We start from the raw sequence: 23513 nt of genomic DNA on the forward strand, positions 1-23513 counted from the left end.
GCTTATAACACAAATAATGTGTATACACTTATAGTTTGTGGTGGCTTCAATAAGAGAGCGTCAGTCTGCATTGCCTCTCTAAGATTGATGAACCGTCAAGTCATTAGTTTTCACTGATCAGCTGTCATATTAATGCTGTAAGTGTCTTTAATGATGGATTGAAGGAGGGCAGAGTTTGGAAAGAGGGGGTAAGATTAAAGAACAGAGAAAATGAAGGGTTTGATGAAAGGAAATGAAAGGCAGTGACACATGTTTCTCGTCAGATAAGATGATGGAGGGTTAGAGAGCGACAGATGGAGGCGGGAGCAAAGAATCCAAGATTGAAGAGGGTAAAGACATGCCATGTTCAGCTGTAGGCCGTATAACCTTCTCTAAACAAAAATAAAAGCTTTGATTCATATGACTGATGAGCATAAAGGTTTAACTAGAGTCATCATTCTAAACCATTTTTTCCAAAATCTCACTTAATCTGAAAGATTTATCTAAATTATTCTTGATAGGGGATATAGATATGAGACCAGATAAGTTTGTATGATGGCAGCCTGTTTTAAGTATTTTTTGATCAGTGAATATGCCACATTTGATGTTTCTAGACTTTGACAGTGCAGAATCTTTTGGTAAACATTTCAAATTTTTTTTATTTGGGTTCTTAAAATGTCTGAAAAAACATGACATTTACATGTACATCAAAAAATGGAATATCATGAAAAGTTCCAAATTTTTTGTCACTCATTTCAGAAAGTGAAACCCGTGTATTATATAGTCATTACACATAGAGTGAAATATTTCAAGCCTTTATTTCTTGAAATGTTGATGATTATGATGATTTGAAAACCCAAAATTCAGCGTCTCAGAAAATTAGAATATTACATAAGATCAATAAAAAAAGGATATTTTAAACAGAAATGTCAGGCTTCTGAAAAGTATGTTCATTTCTGTGCACTCAATACTTGGTTGGGCCTCCTTTTACATGAATTACAGCATCAATACGGCGTGGCATGGAGGCGATCAGCCTTTGGCACTGCTCAGGTGTAATGGAAGCCCAGGTTGCTTTGATAGCGGCCTTCAGGTCATCTGCATTGTTGGGTCTGGTGTCTCTCATCTTCCTCTTGACAATACCCCATAGATTCTCTATGGGGTTCAGGTCAGGCCAGTTTGCTGGCCAGTCAAGCACAGTAACACCATGGTCATTGAAACAGCTTTTGGTACCTTTGGCAGCATGGGCAGGTGCCAAGTCCTGCTGGAAAATTAAATCAGCATCTCCATAAAGCTTGTCAGCAAAAGGAAGCATGAAGTGCTCTAAAAATTCCTGGTAGATGGCTGGGTTGACCGTGGGCTTAAGAAAACGCAGTGGACCAACAGCAGCAGATGCCATGGCAGCCCAAATCATCACTGACTTTAAGCAACATGGATTCTGTGCCTCTCCACTTTTCCTCCAGACTCTGGGACCTTGACTTCACTATGATATGCATGGTGCACGAGGCATGCTACATTTGTAGCCCATGTCTAGGATTCATCTGTGAGTAGTGGCTCTTGATGCGCAGACTCCAGCCTCAGTCCACTCCTTGTGAAGCTCTTCCAAATTCTTGAATGGATTTTGCTTGACAATCCTCTCAAGGCTGCGTTTTTTTCCTTATGCTGGTGAACCTTTTCCTACCACACTTTTTTCTTTCACTCAACTTTCTATGAATATGCTTGGATACAGCACTCTGTGAACAACCAGCTTCTTTAGCAATGACCTTTTGTGGCTTACCCTCTTTGTGGAGGGTGTCAGTGACTGTCTTTTGGACATCTGTCAAGTCTGCAGTCTTCCCCATGATTGTGTAGCCCACTGACCCAGACTGAGAGACCATTTAAAGGCTCAGGAAACCTTTGCAGGTGTTTTGAGTTAATTAGCTGATTAGGGTGTGACACCATGAGTTTCCAATATTGACCTTTTTCACGATAATCTAATTTTCTGAGACACTGAATTTTGGGTTTTCATTATCTGTAAGCCATAATCATCAACATTTCAAGAAATAAAGGCTTGAAATATTTCACTCTATGTGTATATAATATATGGTTTTCACTTTCTGAAATGAGTGACAAAAAATGTTGAACTTTTTCATGATATTCTAATTTTTTGAGATGTACCTGTGTTCTTCACCTAATGTAATTTGACTCTGACATTGAAATCGACTTTCACTGCTTAGTGATTTTTTAAAACACTTGTTATATTTTATTATTTTAAAAAAAGAGAGGATTCACGGATAATAAATCATTTGTGGCAACCTTGAATTCCTGCTTATGTCTGAAAAGTCCTCAGCAGATTATGAGAAAATACATAGATCAGCCTCTCTGAAACTTCAGTGCACTGCGGCCCTGGTTGAAACCTCAAAATCTTTTGGGGATCACCAAAACCTTCCCCTCACCTTAACATGAGACCTAAAGTATTTACCGCTGTATTTTTTTATTTCATAAACACAGCATTTCAAAGCAAATACCTGTTTTTAAGAGACATTAACACCACTAGAAAGTGTTTGTAAGGTCAGTGAATAAGCCAACAGCATTTATTTTGCTGAAACATGCATCTTCAAAGTTACTGATTTTTTCTTTTGTAATGTTAATCTTTTAAAATGTACATTGGGACACAAAAAAACTTTCCTAGTATTTTTAATGCAGCATAGTAGAATGTTTTGCATTGCAGTTCGAACTTACCCATTCACACCGCATTCACACAGTGATGGTAGGGGTATGGGAAAGAGGCCATCAGTAATACGTAATGCCGTTCATACTCATCTATACACATTCACATGTCAGTGATGCAGCAGTGGGAGCAAACTGGGGTTAGGTGTCTACAGACACATGGACATGTAACAGAATCAAACCCACAACCTTTTGGTTGTGAGACAACAGACTGCCTACAGAGCCAAATACGTGCCACTGTAAGAAATCATGAAGTAGTGACACTTCCAGTTATATTGGGGGGGAATATTTGTTGAGATTAGATTTTTCTTAATTAAAATAATTATGTTCATAATTGACATTCTTTGGAGCCCCTGATAATACAAAAGGCTGCATCCAAAGGGGCTTCCTTTAGCCAATTCAAGTTTAATTCAGCATCATGGTATACAGTATGTTGTTTTATTGTCCATCTAGGTTTACACGATATCACAGAGAGAAAAAATGGCCAATTTTGTGACCTGAATTTTACCTTTATCTTTTTGTGTTTACGTTGAGATGACATTCCTCTTTGCTTTTCAATGTTTGAAGATGAGGGCTGCCTTTTTTTACAATGACAAACACATTGAAGCAAAAAAAGGAAAAATGCTTTTACACCTCTCAGCTACATGCAAACAGCATCCATTAAGAAAGCAACACCAAATAATATGTAAATGTATTGTAAAGGAATTTTCACTTTCTCCAGCATATTGCTTTTTGTTCATGTCAGCTCTGCACATCCATAATAAATGTGAATAGATGGAGCTTTTTTTTTTCACTGCCACCTCTTCTAGAGCTTGAACATGTTATACATGCTCTGGTGCTGCACTAACGTCATACTAAATTACATATTTCTCGTACATTTCCTTTACAGTGCCATCTTCTTTTTTAATGTGCACCATGCCAGTGCATCTAAAACTGCTCCTTAATGGCTTTGAATATGCAGTAGTTGTCAGCACATCATTAACTACATGACGAATACAAGATGTACCAAAATTTAGAGAGCAGTATCACTATAAGCTCCATTTAGTAGCTGTACATTAGGTTTTTATCATGTCACATCTTTCTGAACAGATGGTGCTCAGTGTTTCCAGCAGATCCGGGTGATGTGTGACGACAAGGATCTGAAAAGAAAAAGCAAGGCCTGAAAATGCAAAAGAAGGCAATGACTAGCTTCCCTTTGCGAACAAGTATTTAGAACAACTCCTAGTTGCAAACTTTAAGAACTTAACACACGTATGTGTCGTCTCTGTATGAGCCCTCAGCAGGATGTCCAATTATAAACCCTTTGAAATTATTCCTAAATAGACAGGGACCTAAAAGCTTTCTAAGTTATTCAATAAACATGAAACTTGAAAGACTAAAGTTCAGAATCCTTTCTCTTTGATCTCACCTTTGTTTCTTTTTCTTGTTTTTATTCTTTGCCTTCCAAACACCGGTCATGAAAACTCCAGATGTATTGTGTTCCAGATTTCTGAGCTTTTGATCATATCAGTGATGGCCTTTGAACCAATCAGAAGTTATTTTCCCTCCTGCCGGTTCCAAGGTCAAGATGAATCTTTGAACCTTGGTGATTCAGAGTTCAGGCTGCCTGTACTCTCCACCTCTGTGTCACGTCTTTGTTCTGCAAACACAGCATCGGAGTCTCCTGTACAGGTGGACTCAAATGAACCGAAACTTTTGATCTCTCCTCAAAGAAACTTTGAAGAAGTTTTTGTGACATGCTCCTGTTTTTCTTGTCATAAGTAGCTTCTTTTTTCTTTTTATTTCTCATTCTAACATAATCCTTTTTATTAATGGACTTTTTTATTTTTGGTTTTGTCAGCTTTTCAGGTTTTTCTGTCAAAACCTTTTTCCACACTTGGTTCCCTCTTTTCTGGTATCTCTCTCATTTAATCACCAGAACCCTTTCATGTTAGAGTTTGTATATCCTGTATACAACACATCTGATTGGTGTCACATGAGTACTAGCCAGTCAATACTTAATCCGGGGTGCCACAGTGAGCATATGGCATCACCTCCTGTTATCCGCTTTCTACAGTGTACAGTGCCATTTTCATGCTCATAGAGCTAGGTATCAAATGAAGTACATTTTGTACATTTTGGTGTCCATGTCAGTCAGTCTGCTGCTTTGAAAGACTGGAACTAAGGAGATGTATCACTTAAGCAGGCTTATCACTGCATTTATGCCATATTTTTACTGTCCTCATCATTAGATGCTTAATGCAGTAAGGACAGTTTGCTTTGAAAGAGGTGTTTTTTTTCCCTCAAATTACTTAATAATTGCTCAGCGTCTGCACACTGGTGCATATGTGTGCTGGATGGCAAACAATACGATAAGTGGAACATTAATGCTGTGCCTTTTGATTTATTTCCAAAGTTTTAGTGTGTGCACTCTTTCATGGAGTTTTAACACAGAATCACACGCTCCTTCTGCTGTGTGATGCCTGCTATGAGGAAACAGACCCTTATTCAAACATGTTTTAGCAGCACTGGTGACTACAGCAGGCAATACAGCAATCAAGCAATGATTTCTCAGTGAATGATTCTAATAGCAATATGTGACACATCTCCATTATTATCATGTTTGATCTGAGCATGGAGAAGTGCCTTAAAGTGGAGCAGGTGAATCATTTCATCCAAATATGTTTCCCTGTGGGCGTGCTTCAGAAGTCCAGTTGTTTTCCAGTGTTCTGCTTTGTTGAAAATAGCTACCACAGGGCAAACGATAGCAGAATCTATCCCTAACCCTCACACCAACTATTAACCCAAGCAAAGGCATAGTAGCATATCGTGATTGGTAGCACAAAACCCCTGCTCTGTCATCCCACTTCCAAGGTAAATGAAATGCAGCAGAAGTCCCCGAATGATGACTCGGTGCAACATTTTGGTATTTCATAGAAAATCTGTACATACTTGTGATTTTTTTCATGACGCCAGTTTTGAACCAGTACACTCAAGAAGTCTTTTGAGAGGTATCAAGGACAATTTGAGCAATGGTGTGGTGTGCAAATCTAGACAGACAGACACGTTGCCAATTATAATTGTAAGCAGAGGTCGCGTTAACCGAATATTCTCCGTCATTGATGGATTTTTTTGAAGGGTGACGGAGAATTTTGAAGGCTGTCCATTTTGACAGGCTGGAATGATGAGGATGAGCCTGCATTTCGGCGCACACACACAGACAGATGCATAGACCTTTTCCATTTTGCACAATTGGACTATCAAGGAGATTATTTAATCTGTTAAAAATCTTGTACCCAATAGGCTCTCTCACTGACCTTGACATCATAGATTAATGAAAACGCATCGGCCTCTGTGCTGCCAGCGCACTAAGAGGCTGCTGCAGGTGTACAGAGTGTTAAAGCCTTTGCACAATGAGCCCGTTTCACGTTGTTCTAATCATGTCTTCCCACTGATACCGAAATTGACGTTTTGTTTCCTGTTTTTCTCTTAACAGGTTCGATTTTATGCAAAATTCCGTATGTGTCCAAGGTGACCGATGATTCAAAACAGTTCCCACTGCTTCCACCTCACTTGCTCACCACCAAAACCTCCCTTTTAACAGCAAAGTTTACTTGTTTATCATGTGGATATCAACCATGGAAATATAACAAAGAGACGTTCTCTCTCTCTCTCTCTCTCTCTCTCTCTCTCTCTCTAAGGCATATGTTTGTAGCTTACTCACATGTCATAACAGAATTAAAAAGTTGCCCTCCATCTCTCCAACTTGGCTAGGCACTATGACGCATGAGTGTGTGCTATATGAAGCTCTGTGTGGAAGTGAGAGAGCCACAGGCTTGCAGTACGAAACAATTTGCCACATTCTACAAATTTGTGCAGCCTTTTAACAAATTGTTATCAGCTATGGTTGTAAAACTACAGCATCTTGACATTAAAAATATCCTCAATACTGTGCGTGATATCTTAAATGTCGCAGACATAGTTGCTTGCTTAAAGACAGGGATTGTTGCTCCACCATCACTGCGTAAAAATGAGGAGTAAACGCTGTGCTGCTATGTTCATCTTTCCTTCAGTGCCATTAAGATGCAGAACCTCAAAGATTGTTTTTTGAATGTAAGTGTAGAAATGGTGCTTCATTAACTAAACACAACTAATAAAATCATATTGAATTATATCATATTACAGATATTAAAGAGGAAATTAAAAGATGGATTGTGAAATGGCAGAAAAAGCAAAACAAGAAGAAAATGAACAAACTGCAAAAAGACAACATAGAAACAAGAAACGATGGCATTCACACTTGTCTTGGCAGTTCATAACACATTGTCTTCATATTAAACCAGTAAATTTCATGTCCAGTAATAAGTCTTTTGTTCATATCACAGTCATAGGACAAGCCCATTTGATTCCACTGTCTAAAAAAGGGGACAAAAGTAATGAGCGTCAGATATCTCTTTGCAATATCACTGCAATAGCTCTCACTCTCTGCAAAGTGCTCCCAGACAGGGACCCCAAATAGATCTGAGTTCATTTACATTATTATTCATTCTGTAAATTAGCTGTTCAAATGAAGCAACCCTTGCCAACTTGTTCCTCCATTCCCCAAACTGGTTTTATCTGTTGATTTCCAATGCCTCAAAACAATCCTGCTCCCTATTTAAGAGTCAGTTTCACCCAGGAACGTATTTTTGGACACAGTTTGATATGTTGTTAATACATGTGACAATAGCTGTCCAAAAATCCTGTACCGTTTCATATTCATACAACGTATGAGTTAATGAAATCCATTCTTTATTGCATCTCCAGCATCTATCATCACCCCTGAGTCCTAACTAGGGCTGGAATATTAATCAAAAATTAGATTAAATCGCAATTATGGCCTGCAGCAATTTTCAAATCCCAGAAGATGCAATATTTATATAACCTGAAATTTGTGTCAAAATAGCAGTTTTAAACTTTTTTTTGCATCAGTTATGCATTACAGATCACGCAATCATCCACAGGCAATTTTTTTAGAATAAGCTAAAAAATATCCTACCTTTTTGTACATTTTTCTAAGTAAATATCAGAATTACATAATTATTTTAAATTCCTTCAATACACCAATTCCTATCCAATTTGCAATGCGAGTCAAAAATCATCACAATTAGATATTTTTCCAAAATTGTTCAGCTCTAGATTTATCTCCTATTGTTATGGTTATAATACATAATGATTTATTGCTTTTGTTTGTTGGTTAAAAAACAAACATAATGGAAGGAACTTGAGAAATAATCGCATATCAAATAGTAATTGCAATATAGGGGAAAAAATTGTAATTAGATTGTTTTCCCAAATCGTTCAACCCTAGTCCTAACCTTGACATGTTTGAAGGAGTCCAATAATTCCTATCAATTATTTAAGTGAAACTAAACATGTCTGCACATCCCAGGCTGTGGAGTACCATAACCGTACTACTCCATTCCAGGCCTCCTCGCTGATAATTGTTCCTAGATCTTATTCCCACACCCTCATAGTTTGGAGGTTCTTTCTAAGTTTCTTATAAAACCTGGATGTCCCATTTCTAAGCATTCCCCTTGACCTCATCCACTCCTGAAAACCACGAACAGAGCAATATTTTTCTTAACTTCTACTTTTAAAATACAGCCTCTTATTTGAGGAAACCTCCAAAAGTCTTTCCTTGGTATATTATATTTAGAGACTAACTGTTCAGAAAGTAGATTTTTTCCATCAAATAATCAATCATCAATCAATTTTTTGAATAAACGTTAATGAATTTAATTTCATAATGTTTTTCAAACCTGGGGTAATTATAACTCGTAAATACACCAATCCAGATGGAAGCCATTTAAACTTCCAGTCACTATGAAGGCTAGGGTGGCAGGATTTAGACAAAGGCAGAGCTTGAGACGTAGACCAATTGATTTTATACCCAGATATGCGTGAAAAGGAATTAATCAGTGACATATTTGGTACTGTTATTTCTGGTTTGCTGGACAGCATCAGAATGTCATCTGCATATAGAAGTAGTTTGTGTTCTTTATATCCTGAAGTTATGCCTTTAATATTTGTGTTACCTCTGACAGCTAATGCAGAAAGGCTCCAGGGCTAGAGCAAATATTAGAGGCATCCTTGTCTGGTCCCATGTGAAAGTTTAAAAGAGGATAGTAGTAAGATTTCAAATAAAAAAGCAAAAACAACAAATAAAAAAACCTGCAGGAATAGATTTATAAAATGTGATGCATATGTTCCTTTGGCCATGTTGTGGATGTAATATTAAATAGATATTTGGAGAGCTTTTCCTTCATTGGGGAAAGTTTTCATCATGTATTGGTTTTTAAAAATATATATTTTCATATTCTGCTAAGACTTAGTATGGTCCAGGCTTAAGAGAGAAATCCAAAGCTCCCATGATTAAAAATGACAGCTGAGACACACATGGTCACAGATCAGAACTGGAAAAGCACTCAGAGAATGCAGACCTCCGCCATTAGCCCTATCTCCCGATAGTGAAGAATCCTTTAAAAACATTCCTGGATCCAGACGGTGATCCAGATCACTCCCAAAATCTAATTCACTGATTACTCCTTCCCCGGTGGGGTGGAGACATGGTGAGGAAAAGCATTGACTTAGCTACATGTGGACTGTCATGGCGGAAGCACCCATGGTCTCGTCGGACGACTGAAAGTCATGGCAGAGGGTGAATATTCCTCTATTCCTCCCAGCATTGTGAGTATTCTCGCTACATTTTGCTGTCTTTCTCTCTGTTACGCTCCGACTCGTCTTCTCAACCGGGCATGCCACTTTCAAACTCTATAAACTCCAAAACTTTGAATAAGTTACTCATGTCCGCCATCTCCTGGTGCAAAGTGGTAACAGCACAGCCCTCTGGCATTAGCCCTATCTCCCAGTAGTACAGAATGCTTTAAAAAAAATTCCTGGATCCAGACGGTGATCTGGATCACTCACAAAATCTAATCAGTTCTTTCTCATGCTATTTCTGACATTTCCTGAAAAGTTCATAAAAATCTGTCCATGACTTTTTGAGTTATGTTGCTAACAAACTAAGAAAAAAACAAACAAACAAACAAACAAACCCACCCGATCACATAACCTCCTTGGCAGAGGTAATAATAAATCAGCAGCATGTTAAAATTAACACTGCTCTTCTCACCTCAAACGAAAACTTTAAACTGAGAAATATCCAACAATGATTTACATAAAGTTGAGAAAACATTTAGCTGAAAATTGTTTGTTTGTCCTTTAGTCTGTATTTTTCTGCAAACTCTGTGCAGTCATCATCTCTGGCTCGTTTTCACCACAACATCGGGTGGTTCATTTATTAAGTCTGTGGAGAGCCGTAGAGGGATGTGGGCCATTGAGAGAGTCTGGCTCAGTTTGGTGTCACGGTTGCCAGGTGAGTGGTCTGGCCTGCCCGATAAAGAGAGCTGCTCCATCACTGCTAAAGTGGAGCAGCAAATTCCCTAATTAGAATGTCAGGAGCCTTGCCTTGGCTAAATTGCTACACTAGCACTACACTCTGTATCGCTGCCACTGCGCTCTGAACCAGGACACATTTCAGCTGTGTGGTGCACTGACTAGGTGATGATGAGGACTAAGCTGCGAGGGTTTTTACTCAAATTAGTGAGCAAGTGATACACCTAAAGTATCCATTCATTTTCTTTCCATGGGGAATTACTTGCTACTTATTCTGTTTCCTTCAGTGGAAAAAATTCAGCAGTGTTTGCTTTTTCAGATTATAATGGAGGCTCAGATGCTGGAGGGCTTCTGAAACAGATGGAGGAAATTTGAATGTTTTTTTAAGACACAAAGCAGCAATAACAAAATAACTGTTTCTTGTAACATATTAGATTACTGCATACTTATTTGGATAAACCATGTATGAAAGATTTAGTCTCAAAACCCCCTCATCTCACTGTTTGGTGAATAAATCCAAATTATAAGACATTATAAGTCAGTTCTCTGAGCACTGGTGCTATAATTGCTTATCACGGTCTACCACAACAGGCTTTTGATTTGATATCACATTTTATATTGTACCCATTTAAAGTAGGGACGCACTAATGCATCTGTCTGACATCAGTATCATCATGATTGACAAACATCAGCCGTCTCCAAATAATGTGGCATAATCCACTGACAGTAGCAGATTTTAAAACACCGTGTCCATTTATTTTAATGTTATATTTTATTGTGAAATCCGGACATTTTGCAATAAAAACAGCACACCATGTGGTGTATTTTATTCAATGGTAAATGATTGTTTTGTGTCATGGATGAATTACACATAATGAAGGAGAAAAGCTGTTAAAAATGGCCTTCCTGATTTGAGCTGTGAGCAATCCCAGAACACTGGTTGCTGCTCTGCCCATCCGTACTTTTTTACAACTTGCACAATGCTTTTTCTAAGAATGAACCGCCCATTGATGGGTCACAATAGACAACTTTACAAATGATAGCCTTTTTAGAAATGTGGTCTCCACTGCAGGTTTGGACTGTAGACTACAACCTCTGCAGATTTTAGATCTGTTTTTCTATGCAGTGTTTAGATGAAACATCCCAGGATAATCGTACACTACTCTTCTGCATTCTGTAGAAAGTTTTGAAGATTTTTATAGACTGGTATCCCTGTCTAAATCTCTCAGAATATATTTTGCCTGTTCCATCTTGGGGTGCGATTGCATCAACTAAACTGAGATTTTCGATTTTCCCGGTCACACTATTTCTGCTTTCTAATCATTGCTGTCGTCTCATGTATGGATGTCTGCCTCTAAAGATGATTTTTCCCACTTCATTGAATCTCTTGCTGAGCTTTTCTCACTATTTTTCAGCCTGATTACTCTCCATAAATTTTCAAAGACTCTGGCACTCTAGCACAAGAGCTTTTCATCTTCCAGTGGCAGCAGCTGAATCTCCTGTTGGCCCTGATGTTTTCCATGTTTTTACACTGAGTCCTTTATGCACATTAAAACCTCTTTTACTCTTAAGAGTCTCTTTAGAAGCTATCCTTTAACGTCTCTCCAGACGTTGTGCTTTTTATATTTTTGTAGTCCAAATTAAAAGAATGAGCCGTAGAATGGGCAATTGTCTGCTGTTTTTGAATGCATTCATTGATGATAATTACACCTCTAAACCTGAGCTTCACAAAGCTCCAACCATTTTTAAATCTCAGGCTTTTGACAAACAGTTTGGTGTAAAGATTTTGGCTTCTTTTTATTTCACACCTTTAATTCTCATCACTGGACAAACATCAACTAAGGCGAAAATGAGGTTGGGAGATGACCAAAAATCTTGTCCTTGACAACCTTTAGAGGCATTTTTGCAGCCTTTATCATAGTCAGATGAGAGGCCAGTTCTCCTGTGAATGTTGATAACTGAAGTGGATTGTACAGCATACGCCCAGGGCCATGAAGGATGTACTAAACCTTAATCAGTGCTTTAGCAGCTGTTTTTCTAACTATTTGATTGCAGTGAATGATGGCTGTATGTGTGTGGGAGTGTATATGTGTATACGTTTATGTCCTCAGTTATCCTGTCCTTGGGAAAATATAATTGCTTTTGTAATATTGATTTTGCAAAACAGCCTTTTCTGTTGTTATATCACAGTTCTCAGGGGACTTTCAGTTTTTTATCCACATTCATTTATATCCATGGAAAGCACAATATTAGACTTCTTTACAAATTATATAACCCTTTTAATAAAGGTTACAGCTGAGTACCGGTACCTTGTGCTTATGTTAAAGACTTAATGTGCATATTTCTGTTTATAGATATAGGTAAACCTCAAACATACTCTATGTGTATGAACTGTTCATGCTGACTTTCAAAAGGAAAGTGGACTCAAATCCTCTCAGAGTTTGTTTTTGTTAGTGCTGTGTTGTGTCAAAGTTTTCAATTGTGCTGCTTCTCCTGTCAGTGTCCAGCACCGACATCAATCTCAGACAGGTTTGATAATTAGTTTGACAAGGGAGTCTTATAAAAGGGAAACTACGCTAAGGGGGTTGTTCCACATTGGTAAGCAAGTCACAGGTTTTATGTAATATGAGGGAAAAGAGATCTTTCTGTATGAAATTGTACAGTTTCTTGCAAAAGGCTTGAAAACACTGGATATTTCTGGAAAAATAGAGAGAGATCATCATACTGTGAAAAGATATGTGTGTGATTCAGAGTGCAGACAGGTTCGTTCAGATAAAGGCATGTTGAGGAAAGTTTCTGTAAGGCAAATTCATCGTATTGCGAAAGCAGCTGTGAAAAATCCACTAATGAGTAGCAAACAGGTATTTGAATCTGCTAGTGCCTCTGGAGTCCCAATAACCTCTCGATGCAGGATCCTCCAGAGGCTTGCTGATGTGTGTAAAGCTGTATTTCAGCCACTTTTAACTAGGGCTGAAAGATCTGGGAAAAGAATGTAATTGTGATTTTTCCCCCAGTATTGAGATTTCAATTTGATGTGTGATTATTCTTTGTTTTCCTCATCTAATGTATTTTCCAACAAACACAAGTAATTGGTTATTCTATATTATAACCAACACAATATTAGATTAAACAAGGGCTGAACAATTTAAAAAAACGCTAATTCTGATGATTTTGACTCATATGGATGTGAATTGTTGTGTTGAAGGGAATAATAATTTTTTGTCATTCTCATATTTAATGAGAAAAAAGTGCAAAAATGAAGAAGGTAAGATTTTTTGTAGACTGTTCTAGAAAAATTGCACTTGAATGATTGCATTGTATGTAATGCATAACATTTCTGCTTCCAAAAAATGTTTTAAACTGGCATTTTGACTCACATTTCAGGTTACAGAAATATTGCACCTTCTGCGATTTGAAAATTGCAGCAGGCCATATTGCAATTAAATCTAATTTTCAGTTCATGTCCCAGCCCTACCCTTAACCAATCCCTGTTGTACAATGACAGTAAAAATGATTCTGATTCTGATTCTTACAAGACTCATTTTCAAACAGTTTTATTCACTGATGAATGTCGTGCTACACTGGATGGTCCAGATGGATTGAGTTCTGGACGGTTGCTGGATGGCCACCACATCCCAACAAGGCTGCAACGTCAGCAAGGAGGTGGTGGAGTGATGTTTTGGGCTGGAATTATAGGAAGTGAGTTGGTAGGCCGCTTTAAAGTGCCTGAAGGAGTCAAAATGACGTCAGCAAAATATGTGGAGTTCCTAACTGCCTTCTCCCTGCCATGCTGCAAAATATCCCACTGAGGCCTCGGCTGCTATGGGCATAAAGGGAGAAAATCATGGTGTGGCCACCATCATCCCCACACCTCAACCCTAATGTGAACCTGCGGAGCATCCTTTAAAGGAAGCTCTATAAGCATGGATGGCAGTTTACCTCAAAACAGCAGCTATGGGAAGCAATCCTGGCATCCTCAAAGGAAACACAGGCAGAAACTATACATGGACTTACAAGTTCATTGGATGCAGGAATTGATAAGGTGATGTCAAAGGAGGGCTCCTATGTTAACATGTAACTAACAAGGGTTTAGCTTCAGCCATCGTATCAAACAGTCCTGAGACTGATTTACTGGCTTCTTAATAGCTGAAAGTTGTTCTGTGGCCATAAACTGAACACTGTGGCCCGTTGGCAAAGTTCAGCACTCTGTGGTAATAAGAAGGCATTCTCCCTGTTGGAAGTTATTGTATAATTAGATCAGTTCTGTAACTACGTTTCCAGTGAGGAATGGTTGCATACTTTTGTTTTAAAAGAAGATGAAAACAACTTCTATTTTTAAAACTGTAAATATAATAAATATAATAATAGTTCAGAAATAATCATTTAATTGTAAAATGGAAAGGATGAGCTCTTTAATAAGAGATTCTTAAGCAAATATTTAAGTTCCATTCCTAAGATTTGTTGCCGAATAGAAGTAGAAATGCTGAAGGTTAATATGTCCACATTGAATCCACCCTCCTTTTGTCCCTGCTGCTTTGGTGTCACACTGAAGGAGCAAGAAAATGGAAATGAAGGTGAATTTATTCTCAATAACCAGATGCTGTGTTATTTTGACAGGCTGTTTGTATTCATATGTGGACACTAGGGGTGCTTCGAGTTCATTTGCAATAGTGAAGGGAGGGAATGATGAAAGTCTTATCAAGTCCAGGCCTCAGTGCTCTGAGCTGCCTGACCTACCTCCCGCCCAGAATAAGAATCCAATCCATTTTTTTCCCTTTTTTATATGACTGCTTGTTCGCCTCCTTCATTTTGTATTGATATTCATATGAAACTGTCCTTCAGAGGATATTGCTACAGTATGTGCACAACTTATCAGCAAGGCTAGTAATGACAGTGGTTGTGGAGGTGGCATGATGGAGGACCAGAGATTTGATAGCTGTCATAAGTGCGTGTTTACCTCCCTTTTAGCTTTGGAATCAAACTAAGTGAAGCATGTGTAACTCTACCTGCAGATAAAAGCTGGAGTAATTTGAGTGCTATCATACTCTCAGATGTGATAAAAGGATTTGACAGCAAGGTAAAAAGCATGTAACACTTTGTTCTGTTCGTTTTAAAGCCATTGATTTTGCGTTAAAAGAAAACATCAGGTCTTTTCAAACTTTGACTTGGGGTTGAGATTTGATTTAGCAGTTTCCCTTACTTAATAACAGGGATGGATAGACTACTCATTGTGGCCATCATTAATAAGTCACATTTAAGTATTCACATATTTGTGTATGCTGTTTGAGGCTACAATATTTCAACTCACATGCAAACTCCCTTTGTTTGTCTAATTAACTTCGTGAGAAAGTGGTAAATATTAACGTGAATTTTACAGCAAAAGATCACGTAAAGAAATTACTAATAATTCTTTTCCGTACATAAAAAACCCAGATGTCTACACAGCATTATTAATTATATTATAACGGGGTCCTTTAGATATTAAAGATTTGAAATATTTCAACTCTTGTTGCCACATATCTCATACTTGGCATCTGTGTTCATAAATGTTGCTGTTTTTGTGGTAAGTATGATAAAGTGCCACTATTTTTCAACATGTTTTGTATGTTGAGAGTGGGGAATTTATTACTGTCCTACCTATACTCATATTTGAGGATTACGCCTTTGCGTATGTAAATTAATAATGTAAAAGTTCCTTTTATGAATTCAAGTTTACATTATGGTTCATGATGAAGTTAATATTATGCTGTTTATATTATCATTTTAACGATGAAAGCTGTAAGCAGTGTAAGGAATTTATTATTAGGAGTAATAACAAGCATTTCTTTACAGTTTCTCTGACCAACAACACCCTCAGTATCAAGAAATTAAAAGACTGAATGGAAGAAGAGGTTTAAAACAAAATCAAGTATACTGTATGTAGAATAATGCCAAGTACTGCCAGTACTTAATATACAGTAACATGTTTTTAAGAAGCTATTTTTTATGGATATGGTGTGCCTTGAGGCTTAATCTTAGGTGTGCCTTGGACAAAATAAGGTTGTGAACCACCGTTTTATATTAATATGGACAGTGCTTCTACATCTCATTTGGTTGTTAAAAAGTGAAGCCAAAATATCTTGACAAAGGGTGTTAACATGTTTTGCTGGTGACATCATTTGGAGCCAAGAAATGCACAAATTGGAGCTGGCTGTGGTAACAGCAGAATACGTGCCCTGCCTTTATGCTAACTAACGCACATATCTAACATCGAAGATCCTTCTGGATGGTACTGTCCACAGCAAATCAGATTCGTATGTCGGTTTAAAACAAACACTGCCAGTTAGGAAAGGTTTGATGATTGTCTTCTTGGTTTTCACTTAATTTTATCCCTCCTCTCCTCCCTTACTTTCCTGGTCTGGTTGAGAGCACTGCAAAGAGCCTCATTTGTCTACAGAGCTTATGGAATTGACTTTAACTCTCTTGTTTTTTTTTTTTTTATGAAGTTACATATTAAAGCAAAATCACTTGGGAAAAAACACTTGGGCATAGATTTGCCTCATAATAACCAACTGTTACAGCAGAACCAGGGTTTGACAAAAATGTGTTAGACTGGTGTTTTACCTTCCCCATGTCCTATCTGTTAACATGGAGGAGGCGGGGTTTACACTTTGAGCCATCAGGGAGAGCTATGATTCCTTTGGCTTCATTCCAAAGTGGCCGTTGCTCCATCCGTATTAATATACAGTCTATGTAGTGCTTCAGACACAACAAAGAACCCATGATCATTTATTCATCTCTCCTGCAGCATTGCAGACCCGTCAAACTTCCCCCGTCTGATGACTCTGAGTGTCCTTGTTCACCCACTGTTAAGCAGTCTGTTGCCTTTCCTTTATTCTTTAGAAAAATGAAGCGCCTGCCCTGACCACAGGAAATCATTTGTTGTAGCCCACTTTCATCTTCTCTCTGTTTATTTCTGAGTGATGTTCTCTACGTTCCGGTGCCCGTATTGCATAAAATGACAGAGAAACAGCAGGGCGGCTGCTTTGCTGAACACTTAATGTCACTTTGACCTTTTTTAATCATTTTTCTTTGTTGTTCCCCCCTACATCTTTGTAGTTGATTTGGTTTTAAAAGCAATCATTATCTTTTTTTGATCTGTGGTCACGTCCCTGCACTTGCATGTGTTTAGTGTAATTTTTGCTCCATACTTGGTTTGTAGTGTTGAATATTCATGCAGGCTTATCTGCTGACTAAATAGGCCTCTGGAATACATTTTGTACCTGCACAGAAAGCAGATGGCTGCATATATTATCTTTATTACCTGACTACGGCTGGCAGATGGCAGCATAAAACATATTGCTTCTATCAACCTTAATATCACCTGTATGAACCACATGGCTAGACTGAACCTTCTCCAGTGCTACCCGGCCATGTCCTGAAATCTTCTCCCATGGAGCGCCTTGTTTGGACTAAGTTTGATTGATGGAAGTGACCTATTTGATCTCTGATTTGAAAAGTAGTTTTTTTTTTTTAAATTGAGTTATTTGAAGAACTTTTTATTTTAGTTACTTTTTATGTTTTGCAATGATTTGTAGTTGTGTGCACCCATCCATCCCCACTGATATTAAAATGTCTTTACCCTCGAACAAGAAGACCATGCAACAGAGGAGCAAAACAATATAAATGCATGTATTTGAGGTTTCAGGTCTTTGATTTAAGGGATGTAATTTTCACAAAACCCATGAAAGATTCCCTCAGGCAGACCAAGTGTGCATAAATGAATAAGCTGTGTTTGTTGTTGCTTTTTTATTGCTTGTTCCTGTTCATGTGTTTGTGCTTGAATATTTATAACTCTAACTTGTGTTATAGCCTCTTCCTTATAAGTGTCAAAATAAAGAAACATTTAAAGAAAGTAAGCCAGAGAGCGATAAACAGGAAGATAAGAGTAGAAGGCATAGACGTTATCTACGTTCATAAAGGAACAGAGTATTTTAGTTACTTGTAGAAGGGGGGAATTTTAAGTTACAGTTAATCAATTCCCTCAGTCCATTTTTTGTTGTTCTCTGTGCCTGTTAATCTGTGTAGTTTGCCCTCTATGGTGGCTTTCACTCTACTAATATAAGTTTGAAGTTCTGATATCAGATCAGTTTTCTGTGACAGCCTTTTTCCCCTCATCGATTTTCCTGACATGTACGGTAAGCATGTAGCTGGTACATGCCAACATCTCTTAGAAATGCTGTTATTACTCTATTGTTAAAACCAGAAAAGTCTTCCCTTCACTGTGCATCGTATAGACCTATCTCATTGCTTAACACAGACAGTAAAATTTTATGTAAGATTCTGGCAAGAAGGCTAGTAGAGGTGGTACCTGCCTTGATGAGAGATGATCAAAATTGATTTATCCAGGCGAGGCAAGCCTATCACAATATAAGAAGGGTGTTTAAAATTCTTCATGGAAACAAAGGGTCCTGGTAGCTGGTAGCGGGGACTTCCGGTTATGGCGTGGTGGTGAGCAGATGCAGGTTGGACGGTGCTCTGCCCTAATTGTGTCATTAACCCTTTGCTTTTAAGAAAACGGGCAAATTAAGAATAAGCGACACACTCGATGCCTCGACGCAAGAAAACATCGATAAAGGAATCTGTACAGCTCACTGAGGACTTACTACTTACCGAAGAAATCACTGCAGACATGGAAAACGTGGAGATGGTCACCCCACCGCCAGGTGAGATCCTGCGTGCAATTAACAGCATGAAGTCAGAACTGAAGGAAGACTTCGCATCAAAGTTTGAAACAGTCATTCAGTCAATGCAGTCTATCCAAGCAAAGTTAAAACTCTACTCAAGTCAGCTAACTGAGGCAGAGGAGCGTCTTGGATTAGTTGAGGATGATACCTCAGTGCTGAATAAGACAACACGCCAGCTGAGTCAACAGGTTGAGAGCCTGTCTGCAAAAATAGAAGATATGGAAAACCGCAGCCGCTGATCAAACATACGCCTCATGGGCTTACCTGAAAATACTGAGGGAAAAGATCCACGTGCATTTCTGGAGAAATGGTGACCTGAGGTGCTGGGTGCTGATTCTCTTTCAAAACCTGTCGTTATTGAAAGAGAACACCGAATTCCATCTGGATACTGATCACAAAATACCCCTCCGCGGACACTTCTGATCAGGTTTTTGAACTACAAAGACAAAACAATGGTGATGTCAGCTGCTTTTAAAAAGGGGAAAATTCTGTTCAGCAAACATCATATAATGTTTTTCCACGATCTTGCCAAAGAAATGGATAAAAAGCGCAGGGCATATGATGGAGCTAAAACGAGATGTGTTTTTTTTTTTTTTAGGACTGATACCAACCAATCATGAAACCAATCACGGCTATTTTAAATCAATATGCATTTGTAGCAAACAATAGAAATCTTTCAGTCAAAATTCAGAATTTGTAATGGTATAGATAAATAAGTACAACAGTGTTAAAGGTGAGTTGTTATTGCTGATGACTGTACACCTGGATTATAACGAATGATGCATTAATGTTTAAATTACTTAAATATTATTGATTGTTAAGATAGAGCTTATTAAGAAGGATAACTTAATTATAATAGAACAGGAATGTTTTAGCAGGCTTTCATATTAGGAATTCAAAACAGGGAGGTAACTATTGACTAAGTCATCTAAATCAGTGGTTCTCAACTGGTGGGTTGGGACCCAAAAGTGAGTCGCGGAGCAGTTTTCAGTGGGTCGCAACTAGGTTTCTGAAAAAAAAAATGGTGGTGGCTGAAGTCCTTACTTGACATGCATCTGGAAAATTGTTATTTTGAATCAGGTTTAAGGACTTTTTTTTTTTTTTTAGAGCTTATTTGAATGATCTCAGCTCTGTGGTTTTTCTAATGTTGATTTCAAACTACTTGGAGGCAAACACATCTGGTAATAGATGCTCTGCCTAATATACAGTAGTTGTAGTTAATTTTGACATTGTTGCTCGTTTTGACTTTCAAATGTTTTATAAGCATGATTTGTGGATTTTGTTCATATGTACGGTAACCTTGCAAAGCAGATGGATACGCCCCTTTCATTGTTTTTCACTGGCGAATCCGTCTTGTTAAGCTCCCATCTGAACCATTTGGGCCCGGTTAGAAAGTGACAAGACCAATCAGCAACGAGGGGCAGTACTTTCAGGCACAGAAGAGTCGTGACGTAAACAAGCAGCAGCAAGAGCTGGTGCAGTTATGGAGGAAGAGATTAGCGTGGATGCTGCTAAAGCGCCAGTTTTATCAGAACTTGACAACATTTCTTTGTTAAAAGAAGAACAAAGAACAGCAGTGAGTTGTTTTCTTTTCAAAAACGACAAAAGTCGAGTACTTACGTGTCCATAGTCGCCATGTTTCACATTATTCTCAGTAGCTGCGCACGCACAGCTCGATAGTGGCTACATCACATGTTTTGTTGCCCTGATTGGCCTGTAGAGATGTGACAGACAGAACGTTCACCCAGTCACACTCTGAGTTTTTTCAAAGCCTCTGCCTTTTCTTAGACGTTTCCTATCGAAGCTTTCCCAGATGGATGTGTAAAACACATCCAGCTGGCATGTCAGGTTATATGTACGACCACTCATTGTCAGAAACTGCTACCTGTCTTGGCTGGAATACTCTTAAAATTTCTCCTTGTTGGGTTAAAGTTAAAAAAGGCTTTTAAGCACCCATTTACTCCGATACTGGCATACTGTTACAGCCCAATACCAGTTCTAAAGTGTGCCATTGTCCTCTATCCGTCCAAACTGTCCAGTTGGTTCTGTTGCCTCAAGGGCATTTTTACCTCATACTGCACAACCATATCTGCTTTAAATGCCTAATTTGTACTTTCAGCAGAGGGAATTAATTTAAAGGTTAAACTTCTTTGAGCAAATCTGCTCCATTACAATAATAAAATATCAAGGTGTCTCAGTTAGATTCTTTTGATGTAGGCCCCATGAGCTCACAAACATGCTGATTTTATGTATGAATCAGCACATTCATTTTGACTGTTGGCTGTGTAAAAATTATAGCCACAATTCATGTCCTCTAGTAAAAGGTAAGGCTTCATTCTGTCAGTGATAAATAAAACTTAGACCACAAGGTCAAAAAATACCAGAGAAAGAATAGGAAATATTTAATGCTGGGAGATAATAAATAATTGAAGTTGCAGTTTTTGATCATGGATACCCACAGCATTGTGATACTGTTCAGCACAGAGAGCTATGCTCCTGTGTTGGATCAATGATATTTTCAAAGATTAAAAGTCTTTAAAGGGTTGTTTTTTAGAAAATCACCGTTATGAACAAAATTTAATCTTTGTTTGCTGTATGACAGATTCAGTTGGAGGGTTTGAATCAAACAGAAGACGCTTCTATTTATTATGTATTTTTGAAGAGTAAATGCAAGAGTTTTTTGCTGAGAAGAGTCCACCCTGGAATTTCATATTTCAAAAATGACTTTGAGGACATTATGGACAGAGCCCTCAACTCATGTTAAATCTCAATTAGAGTTTGCCCAAGGCATGTGGGAGACTCCATGGTCAGGAGGACAATCTTATTCAGTCTGCAAGAGAACTACAGCTTGGGGGAAGTTTTGTTTTCCAATGACGTGTAACATACAGCGAAACCTACACAGAATTGGTTCAGATATCTAGGTGAATGTTCTAGAGTAGCTGAGTCAAAGACCAGACCTCAATCCAATAGAGTTTTTGTGGCTGGACTTGAAAAGTACTGTTAATGCCTAACCCCTGTGCAACCAGACAGCTTGAGCAGCTTTGCAACGACAAATGGAGTAAAATTGCAGTGTCCAGATGTAAAAGACTGACTGAGATCTATCCACACAGACTCAGTACTGTGATTGCAGCCAAAGCTGTGTCTACTAAATATTGACTTGAAGGGGGAGATGGATATTTATGCAGTCACTTATCTTACATTACATATTTTTATTTAATTGAAGTTACTATGTAGAAATCTGTTTTCACATTGACATTTTTTTTAAAGCCAAGTTATATTGACCACGATTGATTTATGAAATCAATGAAAGGGTTAAACATCAAGAGGCCCTGTACACTCTTTTAGAAGACACAAGTTTATATGTTATAAACCTTGAGCAATAAACTGTGTTACCCACCTACGCTAACCCTAGCATGTCACAGGGATGCTGTTGGTAGGTAGCTTAGGAAATGTTTGCCACCCAAAAGAGCTTCGACTGTTGTTGTTGACTGTTGTTTTTATTATAGAGGGTTTGAGTCAGGATTTGGACTTCTGAAACTAAAGCCACAAATGAACTGGGCAGTCACTATTGAGCATTACGGTGACGAATGCTGGCCCTGCATGTGTCACCTGCCTCCAGAGCAGCCAATAGAAAAATTAATTCAGCCAGGTTTCAACTGGTAGAGGGCAGACCCTTTCAGACTCAGTGAGTAGAGTTAAATATCTCTTAGATTTAAAGATTTGACTTGAATTGATCAACTAAAATACTGAATTAAGTTACTCTTACCTTTCAAAGACTTGGTGAATTTGACTACAAATATTTTAGGTATTTTACATCTTATTGGTAGTGAATATCAGGTAAACTTATCATACTATCCTGAAAATCAAAATGAATCCCTTTCTTTTTAATATATACCTTTTCTGTGATGTTTTTCTCCCCATGTTTAATGTTTCTTATTCTCAAGGTTTTTTTGTTCTGCACCATTATTAAAGATCAATGGATATAGAGTGTCTAATAAAAATACCCTTACTCCCCAAAGGCTTTGCTTTATTTGTTGTTTTTCATTCCCCTGTGAGTCACTGTGGATTCATTTTGGATTTTCTCACAATCTTTTTCCACCCCCTGTAAACACTGTACAGTTTTCTGTAACAGAACGTGTGTTTAATGATTATTGTTGTTGAACAAATCCAGCAAAAAAACATCAATGTAGTCTGTGTGCAGTTGTGGAAGTAGAGGCAGGCTTTAACAAAAATGAAATGTTAAGATGAGAACCTCTGTTCCCTAAAGTAGAGGAATGATATACAACACATATGCATAACTATAATAACTGTAAATCAAATATTCAGATGTAGTTAAATGGAGATTTTCCACTTTTCTGTGAGTATGTAAGAGGCCGGGACACAGTCTCACACTCAATCATTAGGCTGTGACCACTGAATTAACTTAGCAGGAAGGTTCCAACGGTTTGAAGTGGGCAAATGCTTGGGGAGAAAAACCTGGATCCAACTGGATTGTTTTAGCTCAGCATGCAGTTTGAGCTTTCTATGGATTTAGACATATTTTGGATTTACAAATGATGGGGTTACAGATCTGAAAACCATCATAGTGGTGCAGGATTGAAGAGAGACTTGCCTATGAAGTCACGAACAGTCATCAGACAGGACAAGACTGTTGTTGCAGCCTAGCATTGGGCTGTTATTGAAATT

At 38.1% G+C, this 23513-nt stretch overlaps 1 protein-coding gene across 1 annotated transcript in view; it reads left to right on the plus strand.

Annotated features, from left to right (window-relative positions):
- ipo11 (importin 11) overlaps nucleotides 1-23513 on the plus strand; it is a 261649-nt gene that overhangs the window by 153344 nt on the left and 84792 nt on the right. The window lies entirely within an intron of this gene.

The sequence above is a fragment of the Cheilinus undulatus genome, linkage group 5 (genome assembly GCF_018320785.1).
Source record: "Cheilinus undulatus linkage group 5, ASM1832078v1, whole genome shotgun sequence".
Taxonomy (NCBI): domain Eukaryota; kingdom Metazoa; phylum Chordata; class Actinopteri; order Labriformes; family Labridae; genus Cheilinus; species Cheilinus undulatus.